At 42.5% G+C, this 23,083-nt stretch overlaps 1 pseudogene; it reads right to left on the bottom strand.

Annotated features, from left to right (window-relative positions):
• Positions 1-9,861: 9,861 nt before the first annotated feature.
• Positions 9,862-9,979, bottom strand: LOC135052005 (5S ribosomal RNA; annotated as a pseudogene).
• Between the last annotated feature and the right edge of the window lie 13,104 nt (positions 9,980-23,083).

Raw genomic sequence — 23,083 nt, 5'->3', positions numbered from 1 at the left:
GGTTCACTTTGAAAGAATAGCTATGGATTTGGTTGGGCCTCTAATAAAATCCACCCAGGGCTATCAATATATTTTGGTGATAATTGATTAAGCTGCCAGATACCCAGAAGCAATACCATTGTGCAATACATCAACAAAGACCATTGCTAGAAAACTAGTACATGTTTTTAGCAGATTGGGAATACCCAAGGAAAATCCTGGCTGATCAGGGTAATCTTGAAAGAGCTATGGGGGTAATTCTGAGTTGATCGCAGCAGGAACTTTGTTAGCAGTTGGGCAAAACCATGGGGGTCATTCCGAGTTGTTCGCTCGGTAAAAATCTTCGCATCGCAGCGATTTTCCGCTTAATGCGCATGCGCAATGTCCGCACTGTGACTGCGCCAAGTAAATTTGCTATGCAGTTAGGATTTTTACTCACGGCTTTTTCTTCGTTCTGGCGATCGTAATGTGATTGACAGGAAATGGGTGTTACTGGGCGGAAACAGGCCGTTTTATGGGCGTGTGGGAAAAAACGCTACCGTTTCCGGAGAAAACGCAGGAGTGGCCGGAGAAACGGGGGAGTGTCTGGGCGAACGCTGGGTGTGTTTGTGACGTCAAACCAGGAACGACAAGCACTGAACTGATCGCAGAAGCCGAGTAAGTCTGGAGCTACTCAGAAACTGCTACGAGGTGTGTAATCGCAATATTGCGAATACATCGTTCGCAATTTTAAGATGCTAAGATTCACTCCCAGTAGGCGGCGGCTTAGCATGAGCAAATCTGCTAAAATCCGCATGCGAGCGAACAACTCGGAATGACCCCCCATGTGCACTGCAGGGGAGGCAGATTTAACATGTGCAGAGAGAGTTAGATTTGGGTGTGGTGTGTTCAATCTGCAATCTAATTTGCAGTGTAAAATAAAGCTGCCAGTATTTACCCTGCACAGAAACAAAATAACCCACCCAAATCTAACTCTCTCTGCACATGTTATATCTGCCTCCCCTGCAGTGCACATGGTTTTGCCAAACTGCTAACAAAAATCCTGCTGCGATCAACTCAGAATTACCCCCTATGCCACCTATTTACAATTACTTAGGGGCTAATTCAGACTGGATCGCTGCAGGGGCATCGATCGCAGTCTGAATCCCCATATGGAGTGCGCACGCGCACCACGGGAGCCCAATGAGATGCTAAAAGCATCTTAGGGCTGCAATTGCCTCTGCCTGATTGACAGGCAGAGGTGGTTGCGGGGTGGGAGGGGGCATGCCAATGGCATTAGAACGCTGTTGGCGGGGTGCTGTCTGGACATCGGGGGCATGTCCAGACCGTTGGGAGAGAGGGGGGTGGTCCACAGCGGCTGCGTGACTGCACATGCAGCCGCTGTGATCCGGGACATGGAAGGTAGCGGCCTGCCAGTGTGCAGGAGCTGCACTGGCAGGGAACTACTCGCCAGGTGCAAAAGCATCACCGCTGTGCAATGCTTTTGCACCTGTGCAGCGGGTAGGGCCTGAAATGCAAGGCAGACTAGCCCTGTGCTGGGCGTCCCCCTGCCTGTCAGAGTAAATGATCGTAGATGGGCTAAATTTAGCACATCTACAATCAGATCTGAATCACCCCTTTAGTTAAAATACTCCATTTATCACCCCCAGACTGATGGGTTAGTGGAGAGGTTTAACAAAACTTTAAAACACATGTTAAAGAAAATGGTGGATACAGATGGAAGAGATTGGGACTAGCGTGATGCTTGAAAGTTTGTGAACCCTTCAGAATTTTCAATAGTTCTGCTGAAATTTGGCCTAAATCTACTTCAGATTTTCGCACAAATCCTAAAAGTAGATAAAGAGAACCAAATCAAACAAATGAGACAAAAAAGTTGACATGCTATTTTTTTTTATTGATGAAAATGATCCAATATCACATATCTGTGAGTGGCATAAGTTTGTGAACCTTTGCTTTCAGTATCTGATATTACCCCCTTGTGCAGCAATAACTGCATGTAAACATTCCCGGTAATTGTTGATTAGTCCTGAACATTGGTTTGGAGGAATTTTACCCCATTCCTCCATAGAAAACAGCTTCAGCTGTTTTATGTTGGTGGTTTCCTTCCATGAACTGCTCATTGGAGATCCTTCCACAACATTTTGATTGGATAAAGGTCAGGACTTTGACTTGGCCATTCCAAAACTTTAAATTTATTATTCATTAATCATTCTTTGGTTGAATTACTTGTGTGGTTTATGTTGTTGTTTTGCTGCATGACTCACATTATCTTGGGATGCAGCTCAAGGACTGATGTGCCAAGACTTTCCTTTAGAATATTTTGGTATATATCAGAATTCATTGTCCCATCAATGATGGCAAGTTATCCTGGACCAGATGCAGCAAAACAGGCCCAAACCATGATACCACCACCACTGTAGTTCACAGATGCTATGAGGTACTCTTCTCATTTAAAGGAAAAAGCTATATTTTGGATTCATCTGTCCACAAAACATTGTTCCAATAGCCATCTGGCTTGTTCAGGAGATCTTTAGCAAACTGCAGATGGGCAACAATGTTGTTTTTGGAGAGCAGCGGCTCTCTCCTTGCAATCCCAGCATGCACACCATTGATGTTCAGTGTCCTCCTGATGGTGTACTCATGAACATTAACATTAGCTAATTAGCTTGGCATGATCTTTGTTGGTCGACCATTCCTGGGGAGGGTTATAATGGTCTGTAATTTCCTCCATTTGTACATAATCTGTCTGTACTGTTGATTGGTGGAGTGCAAACTTTAGAGATGGTTTTGTAACCTTTTCCAGCCTGATGAGCATCAACAACTCTTCTTCTTCTTCCTCAGAAATCTCATTTTGTCCAGGAATGATACACTTTCACAAACATGTGCTGTGAACAATAGACTTTGAAAGATTCCTGTTCTATTAAAAAGACAGGTTGTCCATTCACACCTGATTGTCATCCCATAGATTGAAAATACCTGACTGTAATTCACATTCAAAATATCTACTAAGCTTAAAGATTCACTTACTTTTGCCACTCACAGATATGAGATATTGGATAATTTTCCTCAATAAAAAATTTGCATGTCTAAGTTTTTTTGTCGCATTTTTTTTTTTTGGTTCTCTTTATCTACTTTTAGGACTCGTGTGAAAGTCTGAGGTAGTTTTAGGCCAAATTTCACATGAAATATATAAAATTTTGAAGGGTTCACAAACTTTCAAGCACCACTGTATTTACTACAGTACCTTATTTAGTGCTGACCGTAAAAATGGTTCCCCAGTCCTCCACACGGTTTTCACCTTTTGATTTGTTGTATGGGAGACATCCAAAGGGATTACTGGACACTGCCAAAGAGATATGGGAGAGGCAATCCAGTCCATATTAAACTGTTATTGAGCATCTGTCTCAGATGGAGTAGAGGATTGTTGCAGTGGTGCCAACTTAAAACAGGCTCCACAGGCACAGCAGCGGGTTTACAATCACAATGCCCAGTTGCACACCTTTGCTCCTGGGGATAGAGTGCTTGTTTTAGCTTCCACAGTGGAAAGTAAATTTTTAGCTAGTAGCAAGGACCCTTTGAAATCCTAGCAAAAGTGTGGGAGGTTAATAATAAAGTGTACCAGTCTGGGAAAAGAAAGCCAGAACAGATTTGCCAACTACTGTAAATCTTATAAAGCCCTGGAAGGATAGAGCAGGTATGTCAGCCATCCCAGCCCCTCCAGTAAACCCAGTGCATTTGGTTCCAAAGTAACAATAGCTAAAACCCTCTGAACTGTTCTATAGCAGAAGGCTAAAGAATTTCTCATAAGAAATAGAGTTTTGTTCTCAGACATACCGAATAAAACAACTAACAATTAACAATGACATAATCACTGACCAAGGGGTTAAGGTTAACCTAAAGCCCTACAGAATTCCATAAAGCCCAATGGGAAGTAGTGTCTAAAGAAATTTTAAAAAGTTGGAGTTGAGGGTAATTGAATAATAACATAGTGAGTAGTCAAGTCCCATTGTGCTTATTCCGGAAGCCAGATGGGAAGTTGAACTTCTGCAATGATTTCCATATGTAGAATAATGTGTCAAAGTTTGATGCCTACCTCAGGTGGATAAACTTATTGAAAGGTTAGGAACGGCAAGGTACTTGACCACTCTTGACTTCACCAAAGAGTATTAGCAAGTGCCGTTAACAAAGAATGCCCTTTTTTTCTGCTCCAGAGGGGTTGTTCCAATTCAAGATGTTGCCATTTGGGTTACATGGGGCACCTACTAACTTTCAGAGGATGATGGATAGAATTCTAAGACCCCACAGACAGTATGCTGCTGCTTATCTGTATGATGTAATTATATATAGTCCTGATTGGCAGTCTCACTTACCCAGAGTACAAGCAGTGTTGGACTCCATCTGTAAGGCAGGATTGACAGCCAACCACAAAAAATGTTGTCTAGGGATGGAAGAAGTAAACTATCTTGGATACACCATTGGCAGAGGTTTGAAAAAGCACCAACTGAATAAAATTGTGGCCATACAAAATTGGCCACAACCCCTAAATAAAAAGGTGAGAGCTATCTTAGGAATTACGGGGTATTATAGAAGGTTTATATCCAATTTTGCCACTATTGCAGAACCACTGACAGACCATACCAAGGGCAAACAGAAAGTGATGGTTACATTTAGTCCTGAAGCATAACAGGCTTTTTAGGAGAGAAAGATAGCATTGTGTACCCAACCAGTTCTGATGACGCCTGATTTTCAAAGGGAATTTGTGGTGCAAACGGATGCATCAAATTTAGGATAGGTGTGGTCCTGTCCCAGAACAAAGAGGGTAAAGAACATACTATTATTTACTTAGGCAGTAAGTTAAATGTACATGAGAGAAACTATGCCACTGTTAAGAAAGAAGCTTGGGCAATAAAGTGGTATTAGAAACTCTAAGGTACTACTTGCTGGGAAGAAAATTCAAATTGATCCATTGAAATGGATGTCTGAGAATGAAGAAAGCAATGGGAAAATAACAAGGTGGTTCTTGGTATTGCAAAACTGTACATTTGTCAGTAATGCATAGGCCAGGAAGACAACTGGCCAATGCAGATGCTTTGTTTTGAGTGTTTTGTTTGGGGGCTACAGTTGTTCCGCCCATAAACAGAAGATATGTTTGTCCAAAATTTCTGGCCAATGTATTTTAAATGCCCAGGAAATGTCTGTTTTGCTAAAAATACTTGATGAGACTGTTGGCTTTTAGTAAAAGCCAAATATAGGTCCTGGGGGTATGAATGGTGATATAGAAGGGAGGGCTCCAACCACAAAGCCCATTTAGGGTCTTTAAGCCTTCAGCCCAAGAGCAGGAATATTAGAGCCTGCACCTGTAGGAGGATTATATAAGCTCTGTCAGGGCTTGGCTCAGAGCTCACTACCTGGGGAAACAGGCAGCAAGTTTGTTGTGAAACACTATGTTTTACTGACTGTAAGTACTCTGCATATGCCTATGTTTGTGGTAGGGGCATTCTATCATTCTGAGAGAGGGAATCTATTTTGTTTAGTTAGTGCCCAGACGGGCTAGGATTATTTTTATGTTTTGTTTTATACTGCACAATATAACTATCCATGGCTAGATTGCATGAAAACCCTGGACTGGTGTGATATTTTCCTAGTTGCTGTGTTTGGAGGTGACCTTCTACCCTAGAAGAGATCACAACTATCCTCATCTCCTTACAATATATATATTATATGTACATACTAATGTATCAGTGGACACAATAAAAACAAAGCAACAAAGTATATGGCGATCAGCTGGATTTCAGATTGAGTTGTGCCAAGCTCTCTTTTATGTACACTATATCTGCGGATCAATTGAAAAACAACAAAGTATGTAATGATAGAAACTTTCAAATGTATGAAGGGTTTTAACATGATACAGGAGGGAGACATTCTTCAAATGAAGAGGAGCATTAGAACACAATGACATACATTGACACTGGAAGTGAGGTAGCTTCAGTGGAAATTTGAGGAAAAATGAGGTGGAATAGCCTCCCATCAGAGATGTAGAAGCTAATACAGTAGAGCAATTTATACATGCTTGGGATAAACATAAGGATGTCCTCACAAAAAACTAAGGATCAAATAGGGGTTGAGATTATAATAAGGTTAATAAGTCTATGAATCTTATAAGCCCCAGGTCTTCATCAGTGATCACTGCAAAGGAACATGGGCTTTTCTGCAGGAAGCTTAGCAGGTTACTGCCCTCTGCCATGCTCATAGGTGTGCCCTGTTGATGTAAAGTATAAAACGTGGTCAGCAAGCCTGGTCTGGTACCCAAGCAGATTGCATCTAAGCCAAAAATATAGTAAGTATAAAATATCAAGACAAGGCAAGCCAGAACCAAACATAGCAGGAATCGGAGCCAAATCAGCAGACAAGAGACATGTCAGTAATAAGTCAGGTGAAATACATTGGATACAGTCCAGTCAGGATCAATGATACAAACAAGCTGCCTTCTATATATGCCAGGAATACTAGAGCACAGGTAGTGAGCCTAATACGCTCACTGGTTTGTGCCCAGAACTGTTTAAAATATATGGAGTAATGGCAAATCTGTTGCCTAAGATAACATTAGTGGTCATGTGACCACGCCTTTATATTACCAGGTTCTTACCTGCTAAGAAGAAAAGGAAGCCACATTAGAAACAAGGGTACAAATAGGACTCCAGTAGCTGAACTGATAATAGATCTTTGCACCAGTTCTGGTGGTGCCTGATAGTCAGCCTTTCAAAATACTTCTGTGAACAATAAAATCTCATGCTAATAATGCCTAAACACAGGAATGTTAGAACAAACTGCACAAAACAGGATTCTCAGGCACTTCACATAAAATGGCCCATTTCCTTAAACTCTCGTTCATTGGTTCCACATAAGAATTTTGTACATAATCCATGGAGTAATGAATAATACAGGGCCATGGCAATCAGGGAATCCAGCTACAGTATAATAGAATATAAAACAAGGTAAGCCTTACATAAAGGACTGTGCAAACAAAATGTGGTCAGAAGACAAGCCAAGTCATTGCACTGTAGTATCAAGTGCCAGTAACATATCAAAAAAAGAGGTTAGAGTAGGTAACTAACAAATGTAGTCAACGTTACTATGGAAAGTTGAGGTTGTCTGCTAAATGTTGTAGCCAAGAATCCAAGCAAAAGGTCAGCACAGGTTGAAATAAGAGCAAAGTTAATAACATGCTGAGTCAGTACATGGAAAATCAGCCAAGAACATAACTAAGGCACAGTAAACTAAGGTTTACTGCGCCAATAACGTGACGAGAGTGATTGAACTAGTCTTAGTGGAGTAGAGGTAGGTCACAAATCATCAGTCGGCGATGAAGTACTTACTGTACATATGGTATCTTTGTAATAGGTAGAAAGTGCTAAATCAATTTTAGGGTGTGTCTCACCAGATGCATATGCCATGTGTAAAAAATGCACCCCTTAAATGTAGTATAAGTGGGCAAAATATGAAGTTAAGCAAAAATCAAGATGTTTGAACTGTATACAATTCCCTGATATGAACACTTAGGGCCCCATTGTGAAGTAACTTAGCACATTGGAATAACCATGTTGCACTGCAGGTGGGACAGATTTAAAATGTGCAGAGAGATTTAAATTGCTGTGTGAAAATAAAGTTGCCTGGTATTTGTGGGCTGCATGCAAAAGCAGCCAGTATTTACCATGCACGCAAAACATAAATGTACGAGGGTGGTTCAATAAGTAAGATAACCATACCTCTCACTTGTGTAATGTTCTCTATTTCATTGTAATTTCCCACCAGGCAAGAGCAGGTAAACCACTCCTTCCCCTCACAGTCATTAGACTGTACCTCATATCAGTAAAACTGTCATAACATTATTTGTAAGATGGCAGGGCTGGCGGAAACATGGTCAAACTTTGAGGTGCGTAATGTGATCAGATTTCTGTATCTGAAGGGCACATTAGCACAGGGCAGGCCTACCACTGGTGCAGCAGGGGCCCACTGCTGCCCAGACCAGCAATGAGCTATCCCTTGATTATCTCCCCACCCCCCCCCATCCCCACAGACCATTTTGAGCAATGTTGGATGAATGGCCCAAAGCAAAGAGCAGGGAGGGTCCCACTTTTTCGTGAGGCAGGGCTGACCTTGTGTGTGCCGGACTGATAGAGGAGTCCTGCCACCTATCAGCACTGTTGATCGCAGCCACATACTGCCTCTATTTAACAAACAGCTGTACATTATTTCTGATTTACTGCTGTCTGTGAAATAAAGGCAGCTCAACCTATGTAACTGGCACTGTCAGAGTCTGACTTAGTGCTAAACTGAGGAAAGCACAAGGGATGGGGGCTTCTGTGTTTCTGTCACCACCAAGGTACATGCCCCCTGTTCTCTGCACCACACAGGACATTGTGCTTGTACCCCTATCACCCACTGTATTTCCCTGTCACCCACTGCTTCCACCTGTCACCCTCTGCCTCCCCCTGAATTCCACTGTCATCCTCTGCCTCCCCTTGCGTTCTATTGTTACATTCTGCAGTTCTGTGGCAACCTCTCCCTGTCACTCACTGCCATGTGGCATATTGTAAACATAGATTGGGGTGGAAGAGAGGAGCCAAAATTATATTTTTGCACCTGGCCCACCACTCTCACGTTCTGCCACTGCATCAGCAGCTGAAATTCATCACCAACTTGTCGAGGTGTACGGTGATAGTGTGATGTCACAGAAACAGGTTTGGTGAACTGCCTTTAATAAAAGGCAGGACAGACATTCAAGATGACCAGTGATCTGGCCGGGCAAGCATGTCCACCACAGATGACAATTTGTGCCACATTGAAGGTCTGATGCAGGAGGACAGACGCATTAATGATATTGCTGACGAACTCAATATCTCAGTGGGTGCTGTACATGACACTGATTTCTTCTATACCAGGACAGATGTCTTGGTGTACCGTTGGGAAAAATGCTTAGACAAGTATGGGGACTACCTGGAAAATGTACCAAGGTCATACTATTAATTATATGTATATGTACAGGTGAATAAATTTACCCAATGAGAGGTCTTGTTAACTTATTTATTGAACCAACTTCATATTTACACACCTTGCATTGCAAAATGGATGGTCCAGGTGCACAGTTGCTTGCACCGTTTTGCATTAATACTAGAGATGTGCAGGTCCGGATTTACCCGGATTTACTCGGATTTACCCAGATGTCAAAACGGCATTTTGTTGGCTCTTGGATGCCACGTGTTTTGGTTAGCCAATAAGAAAAATCTAGATAAATCAGAACTTTCGTTAAATCTGGCGTAAAGAACCGAATAAATCCAAACCCGCACATTTCTAATTAATACCACCTCAGAATTAGACCCATACTGTAGGTTGTGGAGGTATTTTCATGCCACATGAGAGGTTTTTAAATGTTTGGATCTTCTGTAATTACTTAATGGAAGGAGAAAATCTGTGGACAGGTTGCTCATTTAAAGACCAAAGGTACACAATGGCTTTAATTGATTATCATTATATGCCCCATGTGATATACCTATTTGGAAAATACAGAATGAGAAAGAAGATAACCCTTAGAGGGAGCACTCTTAGTCCGGAAACAAAGCTATAATAGCATTAATAATTTACATTTAAATTCAGTAAAATGTAACTTTTATTAGATATACCTTAAAATCATAAAGTACACATGAAACATAACATTGCTATGTTTATGTTTTAGTGATCAGAGTGAAATATATAAGAAAATTAGTATAATGTTCTCAGCTATTATGCTGGAATGTTTAGAGGTCCGTCAGCAAGACACAGAAAGAAGGAGGGGAAATAGAAGAATGAGGGTTTTTCTCTTGAATAGGATTATTAGAGGTCTATGATCTACAACATTTGGTATTCCCTGGTGGTCACCCACCAGGTACTATCCAAGCCCAACACTGGTTCGCTCCCAAGATCAGACGAGATTGGGCCCCTACAGTGTGGAATGATTGTAGAAGTGGTTTCCAAGACCAAGGTAAGATAAGTACAAATTCAACTGAGGAAAATACACTTGCTTGTAAAAAGATGTGACCCTCATCCATTAAATAATTGCCCATATATCGTGGGTATATTGTATATTTGAATCACTGGTCACAATGTTATGTTGTTTTATGGCACTATCAGGTGCCTATATTAAATTAAAGATAAATAGCAAGTGTATATGTGTTTACCGGAGGTATAGTTGCCTGCAATAGTTATATATATAGATCATATAGTGCTGTGATAGATCGCAGAAATGTTTAGAGTAATTACCTGCTATTGTGCAAGATTGGTATATACAGTCACTTCATATGCAAAATAATATCTACGAGAAAATATATGAAAAAAGGCTGGGATACAAAAATAACCCCCCCCCCCCCCCCCTCTGCTGTTCAGACGTCTTGCTACAAGGGTATAGGACGAAGAATGAGAGAGGGTGGGCACCCTAACTCAGCCTGAAGGAAGATAAGTGAGGTATCAAGCTTTCAGGTCTTGTGTCAGGTATCCCCTGATGCCTATGCAGTGGCAGTGCAAGGGAGAAACCCGACCTGCAACCTTCATGCGGTACACTCTTAAAAATGGAGAGAAGAGTAAATGTACTACAGCAAGCTATATCACAGGTTATAATACCTATATATTTTTCACATGGCCGCTCCCAGTATATATTCAGAGAGTTGTACCCAATGAAACTAGTGCAAAAAAATAATTTTCAGTGTGGCAAGTGTGACTTAGTTATGATTATACTTTTGTATTCTAGGAACAGAAAAATGTAAGTATATAGGTCGCAATAAAGACTATCCTTCTCTCTGCGGAAACATATGATGATGGTTGTTTAAATCTACTTGTATAAATTGCAATAGTGGCAGTCTGTCTCTTTAAAAAGAAACACATTTGCAATATATAGTTTCAATATGACACACTGCTAACACAATAATAATTATACTTTTGTGTTCTAGGAACAAATATATGTAGATATATAGATCGCAATAAGAACTATCCTTCTTTTAGAAGAGACATGGGGTATATTTAATTAGGGTCGAAATCTGCCGTCTGTCGAAAAGACGGCAGTTTTCGACTTTTTAAGGTCGAATAGTGATACGACCTATTCGATCCCTGCAGTTTTTATTCGACAAGTCGTGGAATTCGACTTGTCGAATAGTACGTGAATCGACGGTATAGTTGCCGATTCACGTACTTTTGAGTGAAATGGGCCCAAATTCAACAGGATTTGGCTCCGTTTCCGATCATCTCAGTCAGACATAAAAAAATGTCGGACTGAGATGTGGGACCCAGAGGAAGAGAGGGAGGAGGAGCAGCGGGGAGACGGGGGACAGCCGCGGGCAGACAGGGAAGATCAGCGCTACAGCACAGCGCTGCAGCAGGATGTCACGCAGCCGCGACGCTCACAACAGCGTCCACCCGGCTCCAGCAAGTGAGGTCACGCTTGCTGGAGCCGGGTGGACACTGCCGTGAGGTCGGGCGGCTTTGTGACATCCTCCTGCAGCGCTACTGCAGCGCTGATCTCCTCTGTCTGCCCGCGGCTGTCCCCGCTGGTCTCCCCGCGCCCCCCCCCCCCCCTTGCCTCCTATGGGTCCCTCATCTCAATTCGACTTGAAAAAGTCGAATTGAGATGAGATTGAATAGGGGTTGTCGGATCCATTCCGACAAATGCATGTCGGAATGGATCAGACCCTAACTGAATATACCCCATAAAATTATATCTATTTAAATTTGCTCACATAGATTACAGGGAATAGCAATCTGTCCTTTAAGAAAGACACATTCATATAAATGGTTATTCAAATCAACTAGCATTGCATTGTCACTTTTCCATGTGATATACCTGTAAACAAGAGGTATATGTCATTTGGAGAAACTCACACTTTTTTTTTTCAAGTGGAAACCTACATTTTTTCTTGGACAAACTTCTGAGGAAATCCATTGAAATACACATACATATAAATTCCTAAGAATCTTAAAATAAATATTCTGGGTGTGTCTACTTTTATAATAGAGTTACTTAAGGAAGTGCTATGATTCTTTTCACACTGAGTCCAAGGAAAACACGACACAAAATATTACTATTATAGCTTTGTTTCAAGAATATATAACTCTATTAGACATTTTGAAAACAGCATATATCTGGTGCAAGACACAGGATGTAGCTAATACCTGTACATTTATTTTCAGTTGCATTAACAATGGTACATAAATGTAAATGACAAACCCTTTCTGCCTCCTTAAAAACGATATACTCATTATATTGTATATAGGGGGTAATTCCAAGTTGATCGCAGCAGGAAAATTTTTTAGCAGTTGGGCATAACCATGTGCACTGCAGGGGAGGCAGATATAACATTTGCAGAGAGAGTTAGATTTGGGTGGGTTATTTTGTTTCTGTGCAGGGTAAATACTGGCTGCTTTATTTTTACACTGCAATTTAGATTGCAGATTGAACTCACCACACCCAAATCTCTCTCTCTCTCTGCACATGTTACATCTGCCTCCCCTGCAGTGCACATGGTTTTGCCCAACTGCTAAAAATATTCCTGCTGCGATCAACTCAGAATTACCCCCATAGCTGGATATCCATAGCAGAACAGGTAAGACTTAATTTAGGCATAGACTAGCTCAGTCAGCAGAGCTCAGTCACTGGAGACTCTTCAGAGGCAGTTGATCGGTTCCAATACTGACAAATACAGGAGCATCAATCAAAAATCAGGGAATCATCCATAAGATCTATTTGGAGCCATAATCACACAACCAATGAGGAAAATGAAGCTGTGAATGAGAGCTAATGAAAAAAACCATCAGTATACAGTAAACTAAGTAAAATGCGTATCAGTTTCAGGGATGGATTACCAGGACTCATGGGGACACCTAGAGGATGCTTGTTGCATTTTAAACTTGGGTTTCTTCTTCCAATAGATAGGTTGTGTTGCTTTTGGGGGTGCTGTTCTGTGGCACTTTACCCATACACAGTCAATAACAAAAGTAACACTTACCACAGGTCTGGGATAGGGATCCAAACATCAATGCTTGCAGAATCGCAGCAGACAATGAGATTAGATCTATAACGGAAACAACTGATCTTATAGGCAAGAGTGCTTCTGCAGGCACTGACTGGCTTCCCAGCCTGGAGCTGTGGCTGTTGTGACTGCCCTGTATTTAGAGCAGACAAATGTCAGCAAATAAGGATGAAGGGAGAATCAGGGGGTGAATATCAGAGATGCAATGGGAGAGATCTGTAAGAGCATAAACAGTTGGAGAAGGGAAGGAAAAAAATAGAGGATGATAGTAGAAGGAGAGGGTGGGTGTGGGTGGATTGGTTCCAATATATAGCTGAAGAGGAAAAGTGTACTTGAAGGGAGAAATGTGGTTTGGTTATGGTGGAAGTGGACCCGCAGACCTAGCACACCAAAAGAAGAAGAAATTGGATTCAGTGACAGTATTGTGTGTTTATGTGATTGTGTTAAACCCCATAATGTAAGTTGTTTTGTTGTGATGAACTCTACATTGCATGTCAGGATGCTTTCTCTATTGTGTGGCATTCACTAGGATGCTCTTTGTTTGTATGGTGGTCACTAGGATAATCTCTATATTTTATGGCGGTCACAAGGATGCTCTCTATTGTACAATATAAAAACAACCCTGAAGAGCTCATTTAAACTTACTGTATTGAGCAGAAACAATTTATTTGAAAGCATAACAACAATTAAACTGTGATATTGTCAGATAAAAAACTCCAATGAATAATTAGACCTGCAGAAAATTTGACAAGCAGAATAAGTAATACTTCCTGGAACATATATATGTTATTTACAAAGTATATTAGTCCCTCTGCGTCCAGATGGAGGAAGGTCTATTTTAAGTATTTGGACCTTTGCCGCTTGGAGCCGGACAACTGTGTGACCTGGGTATCTCTGTCTGCCACAATGTTTTTGTCCTCATTACCCGGGATTTGGACCACTCAGTTGGCTTTTTCCATCTGGATGCAGAGGGATTCCTGGTTCTTTCAATTGCGGGACACCAAGCCAGACACACAATTGTGTGGTGATATAAGCTTTTTATGTTTTGTTATATGTGACTGCATTTGGATATTAAATTTGTCTTTTGTCAAGTCAGTATTGCACCATTGACTTCTTTTAAGTTTCCAGTGCCTGATGAATACCTCTCCTGTTGAATGAAGTACATTCGTTATGAGGTTGATATGCCTAATTTATTCCTATTTATGTGAGTGGAACCAATAAAAGAACCTTTTTCATATGATATTATCTTTTATTGCACCATTGGTCTTTGTATTTTATTGTAGAAATTTGAATATGTTTTAAAAATTGAAAGATCTCTACACGTCTTCCCCATTTAAATGTGAGCAATTCCCTCTACTGCTAAGTGTGTGTGCTTTTGGTTACGGTAGCGCGCGTCTTTTCACGTATTTTGTTCGTGTAAGGTGGATAAAGGGTTAAACACTTAGATGTTGCGATGCTACCTGACATTTTTGTCACTTTGTGGCATCACCTTGACACTTTAAAACACGCTGCCCCAGGTGTCACACTTATTTGTATGATAGAAAGTATCACTCTCCCCCTCTGGTACTCATGTAGATGTATGGAGGTCATTGTATGTCTAATGAAGCTTTCCACACATGCTCCGGCCCCACACATATTCTTCTGAGCATGTGCCATTCTACGGAGGTCTTACCTCTGTGTCTTACAAAATTACTAGAAGTAAACATGTAACACTGGGCGACTGGGCATAACCAGTGCAATACAAGAAAAATGTACATGATTGAGCTCTTTGGCAAAGATATTCTAATCTAAACCACTATGTATGACGATGGATTGCAGGAAAAATATATGTTTCCATCTTTGTTGGGTTATTGGTAATCAACTTTGGATTCTGACTTTTATCACTTAGTCTATTGGTTTCTTTTTTTATGACTGATATATAACATATTTTTGAAAAGAAAACATAAATGTACCATAATCATAAACTGTTTAGTTTATTTATAGATTACTAATATATACACATTGACTGTTTTACTTCAGTTATAATATACTAAGCTGTCCATAGTCATATAGATCATTGATTCATATGCCTGTTTGGGGGCTGGTAGTGCTTCTACGGCGGGTGGCCGGTCTTCGCTCTTGGTGAGTGACGGAATGCTGCGCTGAGGCAGGCAGTTGTCTGGAGCTCTGGGATTGGGGACAACACCTTACAGGTGGGTGCTTCCTTGTGTTCCTGCAATTCAGGGCGTTGCCATGTTGAAGACCAATAATGCATTATCAGCCAATGGTGGTTCAGCCAATCTCTGCTTCCCGTTTCTTTTAAAAGGGTTTGGGATTTTGCGGCCAGTGCTTTAATCTGCTGCCCAAGGCCAGATGTCTCGGCTCTGTGCTCCCACAGGTGTTCCTGTTTTGCTTTCTTATTATTGTCATAAGTGCCTCGCTGTGCCTCTGCTGAGCTCAGTGGAGTCGGTGCGCCTACCTGCAGTCACTTGCATACCAGGCAGGTTTACTTTGTGATACAGCATCGCTGGTAGTGCCATTGACTTCATGCACAGCTATCTTGTATTCTGTATTCTGCAGTCCATGTTTTCCATCCGCAGTTTCCAGTATTCAGTCTTCTGCAGTCTGTGTTTTCCAGCTGCAATATCCAGTATTCAATCTTCTGCAGTCTGTGTTTTCCAGCTGCAATATCCAGTATTCAATCTTCTGCAGTCTGTGTTTTCCAGCCACAGTATTCAGTGTTCAGTATTCTGCAGTCCATGTTTTCAAGCTGCAGTATCCAGTGTACAGTCTTCTGCAGTATGTGTCTTTAAGCCACAGTATCTAGTTTTCTTCAGTTCGTTTTTTCAAGTTACAGTTATCAAATATCCAATCTTCTGCATTCCGTGTCTTCAATTCATTTATTTCAATACCCAGTTTCTTCAGTCAAGTTCTTCCTAGCCAAAGTCACTCAAGCCTTCACGTACTTTCTGGACACTTGTGGTCCACGAGTAAGTACTATATCTGGCCTTCTCATTTCCATCTTCCCAAGAAGAAAAATCCTCGTAATGCCGTGAGTAAAATACCTAACTTTTGAGTAAAATAACGAAGCGCATGCACTCTGCGAACATTGCGCATGCGCAGTAAGTGACTAATCGCAAAATAGCGAAATTCGGCAACGAGCGAACAACTCGGAATGACCCCCAGACTACTATACTTACCACATTGTAAAGCCTAGAAGATCTGGTCAGTTCATCAGTAGAAAGAATGAGACCCGTGAACCAGCAAAACTGTAAAATCATATTACCACTTTTAAAGCTACGCCCCCCCCCCAAAAAAAATAAAAATAAAAATAAAATAAAATAAAATAATAATATCTGATTTTCTCTGCCAATTTAGTCATAAGAGTGTGTGAGTATCGCAAGTCATAGATTTTATATATATATGTTTTGGGTTCGACCGCGTTTTGGCAAAACCTCACCAAATTTTTTTTGTCGGATTCGGGAGTGTTTTGGATTCGGGTGTTTTTTTTCAAAAAACAGCTTAAATCATAGAATTTGGGGGTCATTTTGACCCCAAAGTATTATTAACCTCAAAAACCATAATTTCCACTCATTTTTAGTCTATTCTGAATACCTCACACCTCACAATATTATTTTCAGTCCTAAAATTTGCACCGAGGTCGCTGGATGACTAAGCTAAGCGACCCTAGTGGCCGACACAAACACCTGGCCCATCTAGGAGTGGCACTGCAGTGTCACGCAGGATGGCCCTTCCAAAAAACACTCCCCAAACAGCACATGACGCAAAGAAAAAAGAGGCGCAATGAGGTAGCTGTGTGAGTAAGCTAAGCGACCCTAGTGGCCGACACAAACACCTGGCCCATCTAGGAGTGGCACTGCAGTGTCACGCAGGATGGCCCTTCCAAAAAACACTCCCCAAACAGCACATGACGCAAAGAAGAAAAAAAGAGGCGCAATGAGGTAGCTGTGTGAGTAAGCTAAGCGACCCTAGTGGCCGACACAAACACCTGGCCCATCTAGGAGTGGCACTGCAGTGTCACACAGGATGGCCCTTCCAAAAAACACTCCCCAAACAGCACATGACGCAAAGAAGAAAAAAAGAGGCGCAATGAGGTAGCTGTGTGAGTAAGCTAAGCGACCCTAGTGGCCGACACAAACACCTGGCCCATCTAGGAGTGGCACTGCAGTGTCACGCAGGATGGCCCTTCCAAAAAACACTCCCCAAACAGCACATGACGCAAAGAAGAAAAAAAGAGGCGCAATGAGGTAGCTGTGTGAGTAAGCTAAGCGACCCTAGTGGCCGACACAAACACCTGGCCCATCTAGGAGTGGCACTGCAGTGTCACGCAGGATGGCCCTTCCAAAAAACACTCCCCAAACAGCACATGACGCAAATAAAAATGAAAGAAAAAAGAGGTGCAAGATGGAATTGTCCTTGGGCCCTCCCACCCACCCTTATGTTGTATAAACAGGACATGCACACTTTAACCAACCCATCATTTCAGTGACAGGGTCTGCCACACGACTGTGACTGAAATGACGGGTTGGTTTGGACCCCCACCGAAAAAGAAGCAATTAATCTCTCCTTGCACAAACTGGCTCTACAGAGGCAAGATGTCCACCTCATCATCATCCTCCGATATATCACCGTGTACATCCCGCTCCTCACAGATTATCAATTCGTCCCCACTGGAATCCACCATCTCAGCTCCCTGTGTACTTTGTGGAGGCAATTGCTGCTGGTCAATGTCTCCACGGAGGAATTGATTATAATTCATTTTAATGAACATCATCTTCTCCACATTTTCTGGAAGTAACCTCGTACGCCGATTGCTGACAAGGTGAGCGGCGGCACTAAACACTCTTTCGGAGTACACACTTGTGGGAGGGCAACTTAGGTAGAATAAAGCCAGTTTGTGCAAGGGCCTCCAAATTGCCTCTTTTTCCTGCCAGTATAAGTACGGATTGTCTGACATGCCTACTTGGATGCGGTCACTCATATAATCCTCCACCATTCTTTCAATGGTGAGAGAATCATATGCAGTGACAGTAGACGACATGTCCGTAATCGTTGTCAGGTCCTTCAGTCCGGACCAGATGTCAGCATCAGCAGTCGCTCCAGACTGCCCTGCATCACCGCCAGCGGGTGGGCTCGGAATTCTGAGCCTTTTCCTCGCACCCCCAGTTGCGGGAGAATGTGAAGGAGGAGATGTTGACAGGTCGCGTTCCGCTTGACTTGACAATTTTGTCACCAGCAGGTCTTTGAACCTCTGCAGACTTGTGTCTGCCGGAAAGAGAGATCCAAGGTAGGTTTTAAATCTAGGATCGAGCACGGTGGCCAAAATGTAGTGCTCTGATTTCAACAGATTGACCACCCGTGAATCCTTGTTAAGCGAATTAAGGGCTCCATCCACAAGTCCCACATGCCTAGCGGAATCGCTCCCTTTTAGCTCCTCCTTCAATGCCTCCAGCTTCTTCTGCAAAAGCCTGATGAGGGGAATGACCTGACTCAGGCTGGCAGTGTCTGAACTGACTTCACGTGTGGCAAGTTCAAAAGGTTGCAGAACCTTGCACAACGTTGAAATCATTCTCCACTGCGCTTGAGACAGGTACATTCCACCTCCTATATCGTGCTCAATTGTATAGGCTTGAATGGCCTTTTGTTGCTCCTCCAACCTCTGAAGCATATATAGGGTTGAATTCCACCTCGTTACCACTTCTTGCTTCAGATGATGGCAGGGCAGGTTCAGGCGTTTTTGGTGGTGCTCCAGTCTTCTGTACGTGGTGCCTGTACGCCGAAAGTGTCCCGCAATTCTTCTGGCCACCGACAGCATCTCTTGCACGCCCCTGTCGTTTTTTAAAAAATTCTGCACCACCAAATTCAAGGTATGTGCAAAACATGGGACGTGCTGGAATTTGCCCATATTTAATGCACACACAATATTGCTGGCGTTGTCCGATGCCACAAATCCACAGGAGAGTCCAATTGGGGTAAGCCATTCCGCGATGATCTTCCTCAGTTGCCGTAAGAGGTTTTCAGCTGTGTGCGTATTCTGGAAACCGGTGATACAAAGCGTAGCCTGCCTAGGAAAGAGTTGGCGTTTGCGAGATGCTGCTACTGGTGCCGCCGCTGCTGTTCTTGCGGCGGGAGTCCATACATCTACCCAGTGGGCTGTCACAGTCATATAGTCCTGACCCTGCCCTGCTCCACTTGTCCACATGTCCGTGGTTAAGTGGACATTGGGTACAACTGCATTTTTTAGGACACTGGTGAGTCTTTTTCTGACGTCCGTGTACATTCTCGGAATCGCCTGCCTAGAGAAGTGGAACCTAGATGGTATTTGGTAACGGGGGCACACTACCTCAAGAAATTGTCTAGTTCCCTGTGAACTAACGGCGGATACCGGACGCACGTCTAACACCAACATAGTTGTCAAGGCCTCAGTTATCCGCTTTGCAACAGGATGACTGCTGTGATATTTCATCTTCCTCGCAAAGGACTGTTGGACAGTCAATTGCTTGGTGGAAGTAGTAAAAGTGGGCTTACGACTTCCCCTCTGGGATGACCATCGACTCCCAGCAGCAACAACAGCAGCGCCAGCAGCAGTAGGCGTTACACGCAAGGATGCATCGGAGGAATCCCAGGCAGGAGAGGACTCGTCAGAATTGCCAGTGACATGGCCTGCAGGACTATTGGCATTCCTGGGGAAGGAGGAAATTGACACTGAGGGAGTTGGTGGGGTGGTTTGCGTGAGCTTGGTTACAAGAGGAAGGGATTTACTGGTCAGTGGACTGCTTCCGCTGTCGCCCAAAGTTTTTGAACTTGTCACTGACTTATTATGAATGCGCTGCAGGTGACGTATAAGGGAGGATGTTCCGAGGTGGTTAACGTCCTTACCCCTACTTATTACAGCTTGACAAAGGCAACACACGGCTTGACAAATGTTGTCCGCATTTCTGTTGAAATACTTCCACACCGAAGAGCTGATTTTTTTGGTATTTTCACCAGGCATGTCAACGGACATATTCCTCCCACGGACAACAGGTGTCTCCCCAGGTGCCTGACTTAAACAAACCACCTCACCATCAGAATCCTCCTGGTCAATTTCCTCCCCAGCGCCAGCAACACCCATATCCTCCTCATCCTGGTGTACTTCAACACTGACATCTTCAATCTGACTATCAGGAACTGGACTGCGGGTGCTCCTTCCAGCACTTGCAGGGGGCGTGCAAATGGTGGAAGGCGCATGCTCTTCACGTCCAGTGTTGGGAAGGTCAGGCATCGCAACCGACACAATTGGACTCTCCTTGTGGATTTGGGATTTCGAAGAACGCACAGTTCTTTGCGGTGCTTTTGCCAGCTTGAGTCTTTTCATTTTTCTAGCGAGAGGCTGAGTGCTTCCATCCTCATGTGAAGCTGAACCACTAGCCATGAACATAGGCCAGGGCCTCAGCCGTTCCTTGCCACTCCGTGTGGTAAATGGCATATTGGCAAGTTTACGCTTCTCCTCCGACAATTTTATTTTAGATTTTGGAGTCCTTTTTTTACTGATATTTGGTGTTTTGGATTTTACATGCTCTGTACTATGACATTGGGCATCGGCCTTGGCAGACGACGTTGCTGGCATTTCATCATCTCGGCCATGACTAGTGGCAGCAGCTTCAGCACGAGGTGGAAGTGGATCTTGATCTTTCCCTAATTTTGGAACCTCAACATTTTTGTTCTCCATATTTTAATAGGCACAACTAAAAGGCACCTCAGGTAAACAATGGAGATGGATGGATACTAGTATACTTATGGATGGACGAGCGACTGCCGACACAGAGGTAGCTACAGCCGTGGACTACCGTACTGTTTCTGCTGCTAATATAGACTGGATGATGAGATGAAATTAATATATATATATATAATATCACTAGTACTGCAGCCGGACAGGTATATATATTTATTATGTAATGACTGATGACGGACCTGCTGGACACTGTCAGCTCAGCAGCACCGCAGACTGCTACAGTAAGCTACTATAGTAGTATGTATCAAGAAGAAAGAAAAAAAAACCACGGGTAGGTGGTATACAATTATGGATGGACGAGCGACTGCCGACACAGAGGTAGCTACAGCCGTGGACTACCGTACTGTGTCTGCTGCTAATATAGACTGGATGATAATGAGATGAAATTAATATATATATATATATATATAATATCACTAGTACTGCAGCCGGACAGGTATATATATTTATTATGTAATGACTGATGACGGACCTGCTGGACACTGTCAGCTCAGCAGCACCGCAGACTGCTACAGTAAGCTACTATAGTAGTATGTATCAAGAAGAAAGAAAAATAAAAAAACCACGGGTAGGTGGTATACAATTATGGATGGACGAGCGACTGCCGACACAGAGGTAGCTACAGCCGTGGACTACCGTACTGTGTCTGCTGCTAATATAGACTGGATGATAATGAGATGAAATTAATATATATATATAATATCACTAGTACTGCAGCCGGACAGGTATATATATTTATTATGTAATGACTGATGACGGACCTGCTGGACACTGTCAGCTCAGCAGCACCGCAGACTGCTACAGTAAGCTACTATAGTAGTATGTATCAAGAAGAAAGAAAAAAAAAAACACGGGTAGGTGGTATACAATTATGGATGGACGAGCGACTGCCGACACAGAGGTAGCTACAGCCGTGGACTACCGTACTGTGTCTGCTGCTAATATAGACTGGATGATAATGAGATGAAATTAATATATATATATATATAATATCACTAGTACTGCAGCCGGACAGGTATATATATTTATTATGTAATGACTGATGACGGACCTGCTGGACACTGTCAGCTCAGCAGCACCGCAGACTGCTACAGTAAGCTACTATAGTAGTATGTATCAAGAAGAAAAAAAAAAAAAAAACACGGGTAGGTGGTATACAATTATGGATGGACGAGCGACTGCCGACATAGAGGTAGCTACAGCCGTGGACTACCGTACTGTGTCTGTGCTAATATAGACTGGATGATAATGAGATGAAATTAATATATATATATATAATATCACTAGTACTGCAGCCGGACAGGTATATATATTTATTATGTAATGACTGATGACGGACCTGCTGGACACTGTCAGCTCAGCAGCACTGCAGACTGCTACAGTAAGCTACTATAGTAGTATGTATCAAGAAGAAAGAAAAAAAAAAAACACGGGTAGGTGGTATACAATTATGGATGGACGAGCGACTGCCGACACAGAGGTAGCTACAGCCGTGGACTACCGTACTGTGTCTGCTGCTAATATAGACTGGATGATAATGAGATGAAATTAATATATATATATATATATATATAATATCACTAGTACTGCAGCCGGACAGGTATATATATATTTATTATGTAATGACTGATGACGGACCTGCTGGACACTGTCAGCTCAGCAGCACCGCAGACTGCTACAGTAAGCTACTATAGTAGTATGTATCAAGAAGAAAGAAAAAAAAAAAAAAAACACGGGTAGGTGGTATACAATTATGGATGGACGAGCGACTGCCGACACAGAGGTAGCTACAGCCGTGGACTACCGTACTGTGTCTTCTGCTAATATAGACTGGATGATAATGAGATGAAATTAATATATATATATATATATATAATATCACTAGTACTGCAGCCGGACAGGTATATATATTTATTATGTAATGACTGATGACGGACCTGCTGGACACTGTCAGCTCAGCAGCACCGCAGACTGCTACAGTAAGCTACTATAGTAGTATGTATCAAGAAGAAAGAAAAAAAAAAAAACACGGGTAGGTGGTATACAATTATATATATATTATATACAATTATATATATATATATATATATATAGGCAAAAGAAAGAGGCGGCACTCCCAGCACTTTTCAATGGTGAAAAAATACTTTATAGTGACACACGACGTTTCGGGGGGTCTCACCCCGTCATCAGGATAAAAGTGCAATGTACAGAGAAAAATATTTATACTTACCCGCTGTCCTTGTCACGCCTGACGCCGGCTGCAGCCCACGGTCACCCG

Source organism: Pseudophryne corroboree, chromosome 2, assembly GCF_028390025.1.
Source record: "Pseudophryne corroboree isolate aPseCor3 chromosome 2, aPseCor3.hap2, whole genome shotgun sequence".
NCBI classification, from domain to species: domain Eukaryota; kingdom Metazoa; phylum Chordata; class Amphibia; order Anura; family Myobatrachidae; genus Pseudophryne; species Pseudophryne corroboree.
This window is presented reverse-complemented; position numbering and strand designations above follow the sequence as displayed.